General features: G+C 53.0%; 1 non-coding gene across 1 annotated transcript in view; it reads left to right on the top strand.

Moving 5' to 3' along the window:
* The first annotated feature begins 4,928 nt into the window (after positions 1 to 4,928).
* Positions 4,929 to 5,000, top strand: part of LOC126138172 (small subunit ribosomal RNA) — a 1,909-nt gene continuing 1,837 nt past the window's right edge. Inside the window, exon 1 of the ribosomal RNA XR_007528185.1 lies at positions 4,929 to 5,000. This exon is cut by the window's right edge and continues 1,837 nt beyond it. This is a non-coding gene — a ribosomal RNA (small subunit ribosomal RNA).

Below are 5,000 nucleotides of genomic sequence, written 5' to 3' on the forward strand. Positions count from 1 at the left end.
ATCGCCATCTATGACAATGTGACGAAACCACATGCAATAGCCCCATCTACGCGAATCGGACGACACTACGTCCACCATGTCGCGCGCAACACGAAAACTAAATACCGCCATCTGCAAGTCTCCCGAAACATGACCTGCTGCACCGACGATACCGCCATCTATGAGACGCCACCCCGACTACGACATCGCTAGGTCCCACAGTACCCATTTTCCGACGCCACCCACAAAGCCTGCATAATCTGTCCACCACAGGAACCCGAACGCCAGTGCCTGCGTCGCACGAAGTAGTCAACCGACAATCACTCCACCCGCACCCGCACGTGCCCCACCCCAACCGCCGAAATCGCAACTCCAGCGGATGAACGGCGGACTCTTCCCGCACTCGTACGTTGCAATCCACCCCTATATCTTGCGTTTCACGAAGAGTTATATCCAATATGCCAAATTCCCGCTGTCCCTATACATGCTGTAAGTCTGTGCACACAATATGAACCACACATCAGCGAGACACTCTATCACACATTACTCTCTGCCTGTAACAGACACAGATACAATATGTAAGCACCAGCATGGACCAACGTCCGGTGCATCCTCTCCGCCACAGTACACCATCCACACTATGATAACCACACCAGGGGGTCCAATTCTAAAATAGAATATCCCACCCGTCCGACATCCACAATTGCTCAGATAAGCCACCAACACCCACACATGTCCTACACAGGGGTGCACCCAACACCACCACACTGCCTCCTGTTACGGCACAGAAACAATGGCAGGAATGAATCACACAGGTCTGCCGCTCCCTTGCCGCAACCACAGACGCGGCGCGCCTCCAGTCACGAGCGAAAAGCGCATCCTGACGAGACATAACTGCTGTGACATACTGAAGCTGCCTCAGACATTCACTTACAATGATCACTACCAACGAACCTCGCCCCCCCCCCCCCCCCAACACACTCTCTTACCACGTTGTGTACTGTAATCCAACCCATTTCGCACCTTAACCTAACCCATTTTGCACCTTAACTTAACCAAATTCGTAACGCAATTTGTACCGCAATGTAACGCAATGTGTACCGCAATGTAACGCAATGTGTACCGCAATGTAACGCAATGTGTACCGCAATGTACCGCAATGTGTACCGCAATGTACCGCAATGTGTACCGCAATGTGTAACGCAATGTGTAACGCAATGTGTACCGCAATGTGTACCGCAATGTGTAACGCAATGTGTACCGCAATGTGTAACGCAATGTGTACCGCAATGTGTAACGCAATGTGTACCGCAATGTAACGCAATCTGTACCGCAATGTAACGCAATTTGTACCGCAATGTAACGCAATTTGTACCGCAATGTAACGCAATTTGTACCGCAATGTAACGCAATTTGTACCGCAATGTAACGCAATTTGTACCGCAATGTAACGCAATTTGTACCGCAATGTAACGCAATTTGTACCGCAATGTAACGCAATTTGTACCGCAATGTAACGCAATTTGTACCGCAATGTAACGCAATTTGTACCGCAATGTAACGCAATTTGTACCGCAATGTAACGCAATTTGTACCGCAATGTAACGCAATTTCTACCTTAACCTAACCCACGTTGTGCCTTAACCTAACCCACGTTGTGCCTTAACCTAACCCACGTTGTGCCTTAACCTAACCCACGTTGTGCCTTAACCTAACCCACGTTGTGCCTTAACCTAACCCACGTTGTGCCTTAACCTAACCCACGTTGTGCCTTAACCTAACCCACGTTGTGCCTTAACCTAACCCACGTTGTGCCTTAACCTAACCCACGTTGTGCCTTAACCTAACCCACGTTGTGCCTTAACCTAACCCACGTTGTGCCTTAACCTAACCCACGTTGTGCCTTAACCTAACCCACGTTGTGCCTTAACCTAACCCACGTTGTGCCTTAACCTAACCCACGTTGTGCCTTAACCTAACCCAAGTTGTGCCTTAACCTAACCCAAGTTGTGCCTTAACCTAACCCAAGTTGTGCCTTAACCTAACCCAAGTTGTGCCTTAACCTAACCCAAGTTGTGCCTTAACCTAACCCAAGTTGTGCCTTAACCTAACCCAAGTTGTGCCTTAACCTAACCCAAGTTGTGCCTTAACCTAACCCAAGTTGTGCCTTAACCTAACCCACGTTGTGCCTTAACCTAACCCAAGTTGTGCCTTAACCTAACCCACGTTGTGCCTTAACCTAACCCACGTTGTGCCTTAACCTAACCCACGTTGTGCCTTAACCTAACCCACGTTGTGCCTTAACCTAACCCACGTTGTGCCTTAACCTAACCCACGTTGTGCCTTAACCTAACCCACGTTGTGCCTTAACCTAACCCACGTTGTGCCTTAACCTAACCCACGTTGTGCCTTAACCTAACCCACGTTGTGCCTTAACCTAACCCACGTTGTGCCTTAACCTAACCCACGTTGTGCCTTAACCTAACCCACGTTGTGCCTTAACCTAACCCACGTTGTGCCTTAACCTAACCCACGTTGTGCCTTAACCTAACCCACGTTGTGCCTTAACCTAACCCACGTTGTGCCTTAACCTAACCCACGTTGTGCCTTAACCTAACCCAAGTTGTGCCTTAACCTAACCCAAGTTGTGCCTTAACCTAACCCAAGTTGTGCCTTAACCTAACCCAAGTTGTGCCTTAACCTAACCCAAGTTGTGCCTTAACCTAACCCAAGTTGTGCCTTAACCTAACCCAAGTTGTGCCTTAACCTAACCCAAGTTGTGCCTTAACCTAACCCAAGTTGTGCCTTAACCTAACCCACGTTGTGCCTTAACCTAACCCACGTTGTGCCTTAACCTAACCCACGTTGTGCCTTAACCTAACCCACGTTGTGCCTTAACCTAACCCACGTTGTGCCTTAACCTAACCCACGTTGTGCCTTAACCTAACCCACGTTGTGCCTTAACCTAACCCACGTTGTGCCTTAACCTAACCCACGTTGTGCCTTAACCTAACCCACGTTGTGCCTTAACCTAACCCACGTTGTGCCTTAACCTAACCCACGTTGTGCCTTAACCTAACCCACGTTGTGCCTTAACCTAACCCACGTTGTGCCTTAACCTAACCCACGTTGTGCCTTAACCTAACCCAAGTTGTGCCTTAACCTAACCCACGTTGTGCCTTAACCTAACCCAAGTTGTGCCTTAACCTGCTCTGTAATTGGCATATGACACGTTACATTAATCCAGTGTTGTCTAACCACAACCCTCTGAATATAGTTCGCTACTCGCACCGCCCACCCTCTTGTGTATCGTTTCATGTTCAACACTTCGCAAGTGTTGCTTACTTTTTACATGCTCCCGCTGTACACTGTAATGTGGACGACTGCAGGATGTACATCGCCCCCACCCTCCCCCCTGCCTTCGCACGCTGGTCGTTCAGGTGCTTGCGTGTTCAATGCCCTTCGCAGCTGTTCACTGGCATTCGCATGTCGAAGCGCTCAGTCTACGTCGTGGTACGGCCTGTGTCCACTGTCCGCTGATGTCGTAAGCTTAACCCTCACATTGTACTGCACATAGGTCCGTATGTACTGCATGATACGCTGTGGCACATGTGTGACCGTACAACGACTGCGCCCAACAACAGCGAACCATACGGTCCAAATGTTGTGCACTCAGCCACGTGCCGTCTCCCCATAACAGCTACATTGCAGTGTGGTACGCCATAGAGACGTGTGGGATTAACGGACGCCCTGGATGGCGATCAGCATGAGCCGTCTGTTGATGTAGTGGCGCGTGTATTCAAACGTAGTCGTCTCTTCTCACACAGTGTGATAGCATGGTGCACCGCGTTCCACATCTGCGACATGGTACAGATGCTGGTTGACAGTCGGTCTCGTAATGGACATCGCATACGTAGGGGGCCACCTCCCACGTGTTCTCTAGTCGTGCACATTTTGTTGCGTGTATGTGGGCAGACGTAGTGTGTCGTGACACCTAACAGACAGGTATGCAATAATCGTTGCATTTGCAAACTGGGATGGACGTCTACGTTTGCTGGTGACGTTACGCAAATGAACAACTGGTAAACCCATTGTGGTGCGGTTGTTGTTGCTGGAGGTAAATCAGTAAGGGCAAATCTGTGTGTGAAGCGATACGCGGCGGTGGCTGGGTGGGACCGTCCCCGGCCGGTGAGGGGGGGCCGCCCGGCGTGCTGGCCGCGCGGTGCGTGGGCGCACGCGCTACAGCCGGCTGGTGGGGGCGCCCAGTGGCAGGCGCGCCGGCCGACGGACGCGGCAGGCGGCGCAGCTGCGCGCCGGGGCACCCTGCGCGCGGCGCCGGGCGGCCAAAGTGGGTCCTCGCGGGCCCGGTGCGAAGCGCGGTGGACATCTGCAGTGTGCTGGTCCGACTGAGGACTGTGTGCGTTGAGGATGCGCCGCCGCCCGGCACTCGGCGCCGCGACGCCGTCTGCTGCTCGGTCGCCCCAGCGGTTCTCGCTGGTGGTTTGTATCGCAGTTGTGCAGATGTGTTGGCACGTGCGCTGTGCTGGGAGAGTTCGCTTCGGCACCCACGTGGGGCCTTTGCCCTTCTGTGGCGCTGGCGTTGGAGCTGCCGGTCACCGTAGGTGGCGCGTGTTGTCTCCCGCCGGCAATGCCACGACAGCACGCTCCCGGGCCTCTGTCGGCAGCGGCAAGCTCAGTTGGGAGCACGGGTGGTCGCACCTAAAGCGTCTACTCGCCTAACTCCGGGCGATTGCGCCTCTCTCGAACCCGACCAAGTACTTAGGACGGCGCTGCGCGCCGCCGGGACCTGAGAGGGTTTCGAGGTGTATTGTGCAGGGGAGCTCAGCCTCCTCCTGTTTGCAGAATAATTGAGCGGACGCTTGCGTGTTCGCGCGGGCCCCTGGGACACACTCCCGGGCGGCCGGCTGCTCAGCTCTAGTTGACGCAGCTCCCTGGTTGATCCTGCCAGTAGTCATATGCTTGTCTCAAAGATTAAGCCATGCATGTCTCAGTACAAGCCG

The sequence above is a fragment of the Schistocerca cancellata genome, unplaced genomic scaffold, assembly GCF_023864275.1.
Source record: "Schistocerca cancellata isolate TAMUIC-IGC-003103 unplaced genomic scaffold, iqSchCanc2.1 HiC_scaffold_654, whole genome shotgun sequence".
NCBI lineage: Eukaryota > Metazoa > Arthropoda > Insecta > Orthoptera > Acrididae > Schistocerca > Schistocerca cancellata.